This window comes from Olea europaea, chromosome 17, assembly GCF_002742605.1.
Source record: "Olea europaea var. sylvestris chromosome 17, O_europaea_v1, whole genome shotgun sequence".
In the NCBI taxonomy this organism is placed as follows: domain Eukaryota; kingdom Viridiplantae; phylum Streptophyta; class Magnoliopsida; order Lamiales; family Oleaceae; genus Olea; species Olea europaea.
Genome location: NC_036253.1, coordinates 6,455,518 through 6,465,432, shown reverse-complemented (window position 1 = coordinate 6,465,432; position 9,915 = coordinate 6,455,518). Strand labels below are relative to the sequence as shown.

Genomic DNA, 9,915 nt, shown 5'->3' with positions numbered 1-9,915 from the left:
AGTACTTTTTTAAAAACATTATTAAGAATTAATTTAATAAACATTAGAAAAATGGTTACTTAAAATTGATTTTTGAAACTTAGTCTAACATTATTAGCCCTAGCTAGAATAGGCGTCTAACGTCACATATTTTACATCGAAATTAAAAAGAGAACAAAATAAGAATTTTGCTATTCTAACAAGGCTTTTGGATAGACCCTAAATGAAAATCAGATCAAGGGTCGAGGTGTTGCCACCTCAATCTCTGTCATTTGGTCCGATCAAAAGGCCCTCACTATATCAGGGCTCACAAAATAATTATGAGTCAACTATATAAATCTGTTGGATCTAAATTGCCTGTCAAAATTTGTAGAGAAGAGAAGGAATAGTTATTTCATCAGGAAAGTTTCCAACTGTCCTCAAAGGCTTCCAATAATCCATCATGCTACTGGTATCAATCTTCCCTAGCAATGGAGTATTGGAAGACTTGTGGACCGTTGAAGACACATTTCTTTCATCGAAGTAAATCGGGTCGAGCCATCTATCTAGATTACAAAAGGTATGTAAAAAGACGAAATCGAATGTATAGCAACAATAACTACTATAAATAAGATTTTTACTTCATTTGTGTACCATAAAGATAATTATTTTCTTGATGTATCAAAATCAAGAGGTTATGCAATTTTCTTCTAATTTCCCCTGTTGAGTTATGTTAAAATTACTTCAAATTATAGGGTTTTGATCTTTTTCATCGATCTAGACAAAATTTATAATGTTTTCTATCCTCTACTGGGTGCGGCAAATTAATTAATTCTAAGTCAAGGGCTCAAATTAGGGTTTATAAATGATTTTTAGGCTGAGCGTAGATTGAAAAAATCTGGTGTAATTAATATGTGATACGTGGATTTTTCTTCTCTTCTCTCCTCTTCTCTCTCTCTGAAAATTTTGATACGTAAATTGGACATTTAAAGATTAGGATTTAAAGAAATTGAGATTTTTCGAATTATGTTCTCTTCCCTCATAAATCAGGTCGAATCCGATAAAAGTTACATAAAGAGAACTCTGAAAAATAAATAAATTGTACTCTTCCAAGTCAATATATGAGAATTTCTTTTAAACTTCTTATTACTGCAATTAGGATTTCAGGCAAATAGAAATCTTGACTATTTCTACAGCCATGTTACAACTAATTAAGCATTGAACTGTTGGAGTTTTAGTATTATTATTATTATTATTATTATTATTATTATTATTATTATTATTATTATTATTATATTTTATTTATTTATTTATTTATTTTTTGGGGAAATCTGCTGTAATTTCTTTGGTATATAGTAAGCATCGTTTGTATTTGTGAATCATTCATTAAAAAAAAAAAAAAAAAAGGAAACAAGAAAAGAAAGAAAGTAATACATTTGACATGTGGTCTAATGTCCAGTCCAATCTTATAATACTAAACTTATAAATAGGTATGTAAAATATGTATCTGAAATGTATAAAATATGATTTCATGTTTTGAAAGTTTTTATAAATTCTGAAAAGTATAATAATTAATTAAAGTAAAAATCTCTATCCTTCCCGACTTGTGTATTCTGGTCGATGAAAACCTTAGACATTCATCAACTTCGGCAAAACTCATATTTCTTGTTTCTAATTAGTATTAACCACAGGTACATGATAGATTAGTTTCAAACACAAAAGCATATAACAACTTTGTAGTAAATTTAAAAAAATTATTCACCAAATTTATTATTAGTCAATAATTAATAAAGTTCTTACATATTAATTATATGTATTCCACAAGAAAAATAGACTAACATATACTCCTCTTCTTTAATTTCGTGTTGCTTGCTCTTTCGAGAATAATATTACATTTCTTTCTGGAGTTTATACAAGTTTATTTATCTTCTATTTAGTAGATATTTTTTGAGAATAAATTTGTAAAAATTGAATTTATTTTTTATTTTTTTGGAGAATTTGTAACATACACAGCCCTTGAGTGTCTTGAGCAGACAGAAAACCTAGCTCAAGCCACGTCACAAGTACGAGCTGGATGCATAGTAATTGGTCTCCTGCTTCAAGCTTAGTCATAGTACTTTTCTCTTGGAAGTTTGGAATAAAACGAAAGTGAAATTTCTTTGTTATCTTCTCTCAGTTCCTAACTTCCTATGGAGGTTATGAGAAACTTATAAATTATAATAGTTTGATTATAGTAATGGCAAGTTCAACAAGGTTTTGGTCCCAACTTCCAAGAGGTTGGAAAGAGCAAGGTCTAAACAAGTGCTACATATACTTTCACAAAGAGATAGACGACCCTTCTCTCCCCCTTTTTTGCAGGAAACTCATCTCTGAATTAGCTACGCCATGTCTAGCAAATATAACAATCCCCAGCCCCTCAACCGGACAACATCAGTAATCTAAGTCTCCATCAAGGTCCAACTCTTTCACTTTGTGCCAGTGCCACCGCCTTATGTGGGCACAATTTCCTGCGGACTTTCTTAGCCATCAGAGAGAGAGTGGGCTGGAGCAAACCCTCCCATTTCTTCCATTTTGTGCACTCTTATTTGCAGAAAGTTGGCATTTTCTGAACTCTCTCCCTCAGTTGCCCTTTCATGACTTTAGGTTGAAGGAGAAGCCTTTGAGGTGTGAGGGTTCAGAAATTGCCAGCCTTCTTACCAGTTTCAACAGTTCATTTATAAGCCGCGTGCAGATATATATACAAAATTAGTAAGTATTAATTTGTTTTAGACACTTTTAAACTCTAACTTACACGCTCTAACTCAATGACAGAATCCCAAAAACAGCCTTTTGTTTTTCTTCGAAAAGTTATAATTCAAAATATTGTTCTCTGGATTTTTTCATCTCTTTTTTCACTTCTAAAGAATTGGATTTTGTTATGTTTTGTACAAAATAAGAACCCTAGCTACCTGGCATGACCTCACCACCAATGCCAGATGAAATATGCTTAATTGAAATTTTGTCCAATTCCTTCCACACAAACAATAAAACAGTACTACTACAACCCTCTTTATGTGCTACTGTGCAAGTTGAACAATGTTTTGGTTTATGGAACTTCGAAGGATATTTAGTGTCAACGGGCTTCATGTTTTTTCATCCTTTTTCTCATATCGGTTGACAAGAAGATGATTTGAACCATCAGAATCCCTTTTCTATTAGGAGAAGTTCTTTTTCAACGTGCATTACTCTTTTTTGCCAATATAGCATCTACTTGAATAGGGGGCATTTGAAATTCTATTTTCCTGAAATGTATGGTTATTTTTTGCCCACAACTCACGACTATGTGGCGTGCAATGATCGTATTCGAGTTCTGGACCATTAATTTGCATAGCTTGGAAAAAACTAATTCAATCCGGGCAGCTCTAATTTCCATTGTTCAATCGGATAAGGAATTGCTAGGCACGAACTTTCATTGAAAAAAACATTATTTCCTTAATTTCATGCATTTTTATTGAAAAAATATTGTTTCTTTTAATCTACGTTATTTTTTTTTTATCTTATTTTCATATTTGTGGTATTTCTAGGGTTTGACATTCTTTCTATAAATAATAGACACTTTTCACAAATTTTATAATGCTACACAATCATTATATTTGTTTTCTCGATATTCATCAATTGAATAATTAAAATACTCAATTCTTCTACCAATTAATTCTTTGCATTTTATTTTGTTATTTGTTTGTGATTATATATTTCATATCGTATCATATATATTACCTCGATTCATTTATTTTCCAACAAATGGTATCAGAGCTATTGATTGTGATTTGTTCGATGTTTTTTTTATTGATGGCAATCATGAAGTATGAAATTTCGCTCTTGGATCACAATACAAGATTCTTATTGTGACAAGTGAAAATGCAAGCTGTATTCGCACAAATGAATTTGAATGATATATTGTTGAAATTTGACAAAATGCCCACAACTTGGATGACAGAAGAGAAATAATAGAAGGATCAAAAGACACTTTTATAGATCTATCTTCATCTTTCTAACAATATTATTCAGGAAATTTTGAAGGAAAAAACGACAGTTGCTTTGTGGTTGAAGTTTGAGCAATTGTGCATGGCTAAAAGCCTAACGAGGAAATTGCATCTGAAGTCGAGGTTGTATTCTCATTGCATGGTAGAAGACGGATCTTTGGAAAATCATCTAGCTGTGCTGAAGAAGATCATCGCTGATTTGAAAACTTTAAAGATAAAGTATGATGAAAAAGATTTGGCCTTAATCATTTTGTGTTCGCTGCTTCCTTCGTTTACTTCATTTAGAGATAGATCTTGTATAGTCGTGATACTGTCACCAGTGAAGATACGTATGATTCATTATTTTCAAAAGAGAGATGAAGCATCTGCTTGGATTCGAGGCTGGAGATGGAGAAGGCCTTGTTGTTCATGATGATCGAGGAGAAGGGATAAGTCAAAATCAAATTTCAGTAATCATGTTTGTTATTATTGCAAGAAAAAATGACACATTAAGAGAGATTGCGACAAATTGCAAAATAAAGGTAATTTAACTGCAAATTATAGAAAGCAATCAAAACACTTCAAACGAGACCAACATAGTCGAGTACTATTTGAGTGATGGAGATATTTTGACAATTTCTAACATGTAATCCAAACTTGACGAGGAGTGAATTTTGGATACAACTTGTGCATTTCATATGAGTCCCAAACAAACATATGAAACGGTGATGCAATGTATCGTTGTCATGGGTAACAACAAACCTTGTAAGGTAGCTGGTAGTGGTAGAGTCAAATTGAAGCTGGTGGATGGAACATGTAGAACACTTGCTCATGTTCGACATATTCCAGACTTAAAGAAAAATATCATTTCGTTGAATACTTTTGATTCAAAAGGGTACATTCTCTGGAAGAGGTGGAGTCTTGAGAGTTTGAAAGGGTGTTCATGTTATATTGGAGAGGCAGAAGATGTCCCAATTATACATCTTGCAAGGTAGGATAGAATTTGTGAAGAAAAGTCAGTGCAGATTTATTACCATGGTGGAGATTCAGTTTGATACTGTACCTTTTGAATTTGGTTCAGGATTCATATTGAAGAGTACCACTCAATTGAGTTTGAAGGATATGGGTAATTCTGCTTTTCCACCATTACCTATGGTTCCATCGTATTCAACTGCTAATGATAGACTCATTAGAGATAGGTACGTGGATGCTGATTTGGTTGTACATGCTTTTAGTATTTTTGAAGGTGTTGAGACTAACCAGTGGTTTTTTGGAATTGATTCTGCTATATAGTGTGCTTCGATACTGGTTGGTAATTTCTAATTCTTTTTTAATTTTGAGAAACACGATGTTTGGGTTCATGTATAAGTGTTGGATACTGTGGAAGAGGAGGAATATTTTTGTGTTAGAGAAAATTTGGTTCTTGTTGAAGAGTTCGAATATTTCGTTGCAGTCGAATTTATTTTTTCAGGTGGAGAAATTTTGGAGTTTCGTTTGTTGTATCAAAATACGGATCAAGGTGGAGATTATTGGTTTTTTTTAATACCCAAATTAGATTGAATTTTTGGGAAAAAATATTTTTTTCTTTATTACACATACTTTTATTGAAAAAATATTATTTCCTTTATTTCACGTATTTTTATTGAAAAAATAGCGTTTCCTTTATTTCACATTATTATTATTATTATTATTATTATTATTATCTAATTTCCATCTTTTGTGGTATTTCTATGGTTTATCATGCTTCATTATAAATACTAGACACTTTTCACAAATTTTATAGTACCGAAATATAGAATAATTCTGTAGGCACAATTATTGCATTTTGTTTTCTCCATATTTGTCAATTGAATAAAATACTACATTTCTCTGCTAATTAATTCTTTGCCTTTTATCTTGTTGTTTGTTTGTTTGTAATCATATACTTCATATCCTCTCATATATATTACCTCAATCCGTTTTATTCTCCAACGATACTCAAGGTGTGGCATGTTCAACAACATAGCCGAATGGAAAAATTCTTAATTTCTTTAGATTTCAAGTAAGCCTCAACGAGATCCTAAATCATTACAGTGAGATGGTGGACCAAGGTAAACACTGATGGTATAGCAGTCAAGGACACTCAAGCTATGATGGGATTTTCAGGAACAATAAAGGGTTTACTAAGGGATATTTCGCAATGTCTTTGGGGGTGGGTTGGGCTTTATCAAGCGGTAATACGGGCACTGGGAGAGAGGATGGCAAAATGTATGGTTAGAGAGCTATTCAATATTTCTAGTGAACTTGATTAGGAGAAGGAGAATTTGGTTCCATGGCAACTACAGTCGAATTGGGCACAATGTCTAACATATATCGCTCGAAAAATAGTATGCACAGTTATCCAAACCTACTAAATTCATTTTGTATACTTGAGATACATGGCAACTATGGTCGAAACGGGCACAATGTCTATTTTAACATTGAACGTTTAATGTTATTTGTTTAAAATTGTTTCTGTTGACATGCTAAAAGTGCAGCCCAAAGAATAAAGTTCAATTGGACAATTCAGGATAAAGACCCAAATATGGTTATTAATGAATGTAGTGGAAACCCACGAACACGGTAACACCATCGCCCAAACTTATAAGACGCCTAGGATCTGAGCGAATAAAGTGCCTTGCAGTCGCCTAGAGTTGTAACCCCGTTCTTGCCCAAACTTTCGAATCGCCTAGGATCTTAGCAAACATAAGGTGTTACGGTTATCCAAAAGTACGGTTATCGAAGCAGTTATTGGGTAATCTTATCACGTTCCACGATTCAAGAAGTTCAGTTGAAGACGGTTGAACAACAAAGAGTAGTGACAGCATTTAGAGACGGCAGTTCCACGATAAGTTGGCCACCATGAAGAAAATGGGCAGTTATAAAGCAATTAAGCAGTTTCTAAGCGGTTGATCACAAAGAGAGTATCAAGGGAATATAAAAGGAAGAAAAGACATAGAGCAAAAGACCCCAAATCAAACACTCTCAAACAGAGAATATGTAATTTCAATTCTTTAGTTTAGACTTAAAATATTTCTTTTCAGTACTCGAATACTTGCGCCCCTTGGAGGCATTCTGTTTAAAGTCTCAATTGTAAAGTCATCACCAATAAAACACCCCTTTTTGAGACTTTTTCTCAAGAGGTTCGTTCCTTACACAATCGTCTGATCCATTTTTAATTGTTAGCGACAACCCGCGCGAAACAATTTGGCACGCCTATTGGGACCTTGGTGTTTGGTGTTGAAGATACAAAAGGTAAAACAATATGCCTCAAAAATCTGATAAGGAAGCAGTAAGTCAGGGAGGAGTCCAGTCTATGATCGAGCGATATGAGGAGCAGCATGGCTCTCCACAAACAGATGGATAGAATCAGAGCAATCACAGTTGTAACGAACCAATGACAGAGTTGAGTCCTCGAACCATGCGTGCATTACTCGGAGAACTCACACAAGATGTCATTGAATAGTTAAATCTACGAAGTATTCATAATATGGAAAGATTTACCCAGAATGAGAATGCGCATTATGACAACATAGCCAAACAACTGAATACTTTGAATGAAATAATGAATAAGTTAGTAGGCCAAATTTCTCAGCCAGTTGTGCCTCTTGCAAACCACTTTCAAACTAGGACAATTGTGGGACATAATCCCCCGGTCCTAAGTTTAAATCAAGGGGTAGAACCACCTTTTGATCTCTCTACTTCAAACCAGGGGGTAGTGTAATTCCAAATCAGAATAGTGGCATTGGTACATCTAACATGGGGGGTAACCTAAATGTAAGAGATAATGTCCTAAATAATGGGCAGAATACCCCACGTGTTGATGATGGAATAAATGTTCAGGCTAATGGTAACAATGGCCTAAATCATGGTAACTTTGTTGCCAATCAAAGACCAAACATCAGGCCTCAAGCAAATCAACCGGTCAACCAACCTGTAGGAATTTCGTATGACCCCAACGTCATGTTGAGGAATCAGATTATGAAAATCGTACAGGACTAGATGGCTTTTGGAGTATGTCCTGTCATTAGGTCGACTTAGACAAAGCCATATCTTGATTGGGTAGACCAAGCATATCCATGGCCTAGAGGGTATAAAGTGCTAGAATTCTCATTGTTTACCGGTTTAGGAGAGGTGTATACTCTACAACACATAGGGCGATTCACACTGCAAAGTGGTGACGTAACTGATTACGATAAAATGAGGCTGTTCCCTAGTTCATTAATAGGAGTAGCCTTCTCCTGGTTCATCAATTTGCCAGCAAACTCTATCCAAACTTGGCAACAATTGAAGCAATTGTTCCATGCTCAGTTTTATAAGACTGAGTCTGAAGTTACTTTGGTCGATTTGGCGAATCTACGTTAACTGCCAAACGAATGGGCAGAAGGTTTTCTTCAAAGGTTCAAGACGGCAAGAAGTAAATATTTTGTACCTTTGCCCGAAAAGGAGTTTGTCAAAATCGCTCAAGGTTGCTTAAACTTTTATTTGAAAAAGAAATTTCAAGACAAGGAATTTTCTGATCTTTTTCAATTGAGCGCGAACGTGATTAAGTATGAACGATTAATAAGAGAAGAAGAACAAATGAAAAATTCTAGCAGAGGGACTTATTATAGAGACCCAAAATTTGATGTTCATACTATTAACGACGAGTATTACGATCAAACCGAAATGTGTTTGGCCGAATTAGTTAAAGGAGACACATATACCTGTCCTATAATGGCTAAGCCTAGACCTTCGGGCAGGGATGAGGCTATAAAAGGTGAAAACATAAAGGCTAGAATGTTCTCATTCGATGTAACCAAAGCTGACCTTATATTTGATAAATTATATAAGGATAAGCAGATATAGCTGAGCGATAAGCATAAATTGCCAAGCCCTGAACAAATTAAGGGTAAAAAATATTGTAAGTGGCATAATGCATGGTCACATTTGATTAACAATTGCTTGGTTTTTTGCCATGTGTTATAGATGCTATTGAATCAGGACAAATTACATTCGAGGATAAGAGGAAGATGGCAGTGGATGAAAACCCTTTTCCACAGTCACTTGGAGTGAACATGGTGACATCTGGTTTCAAAAACAAATTGCCAAAATTCAAGTTGGTTATAGATGATGGAGAAGAAGACCCTAGACCACATCCCAGTGTCTTTAACGTATCAAAGGGAAGGAGTCTAAAAAGGACGAAAACGTCCTATGTGCAAGATGCAAAAAAGAAGTGAGTGAAATGTAGAGAAACCAGGGATATGGCAGCATCACCGTCGCCCTAATTTTTTTCCAAACGCTCTGCGTGGTAGAGGGCAGGGTACATCGTTCTATAAGGGACCGCCTTTTGAGAGGCAGCTCAGGCCAGTAAATAATGGGAGAACATTCAGACCGTAACCTCACCAACAAATGTATGACATTCTTTCCAATATAAGGTTGGAAGGGCGATACCTTTCAATGAGATGACTAGAACCCAATAAAGGCGTTTTCAACGGAACTACAGGCGAATGAAGAGGCAACAACAGGGAATGCTACGTCCTAAGGCACCTAGACTACTCGAAGCGGCCAATCAGAATGTTCTCAAAGATAGTGAAGAGATTGGTACAGGCGAACCTATGGAAGAATTTCCAGAGACTTCTTCTGGGAGGTCGAAGTTTAAGTGAGACAGAGGGGATGGAGAAGATCCAGATTAGCCTCTTAACTATCCAATTTGGTACGTTACCTCCTGTCGTGGCTAATAACTATTTACTAGCCAATGAGTTTAAGAATAAAGAGAAAGGAGAAGAAGAAAAGGAAGATAACGAAGAGGAAGCATGCATGTTGGAATATGAAGAAGGCCAAACTTCTAGAGAGGCCTACATCGGTGAAGAAAATGATGGAATGATAGATATCGAAGAGGAAATCGATCTGGAAGCAGAAAGGAGAAGAAGAGAAGTATCGTACAATACTCTGTTGA

General features: G+C 35.0%; 1 long non-coding RNA gene across 1 annotated transcript; it reads left to right on the top strand.

Annotated features, from left to right (window-relative positions):
- The first annotated feature begins 203 nt into the window (after window positions 1–203).
- Window positions 204–4,836, top strand: LOC111366209. The gene is made up of 2 exons (XR_002697601.1): window positions 204–538; window positions 4,006–4,836. It is a non-coding gene; the product is annotated as an uncharacterized LOC111366209 (long non-coding RNA).
- Window positions 4,837–9,915: the final 5,079 nt, after the last annotated feature.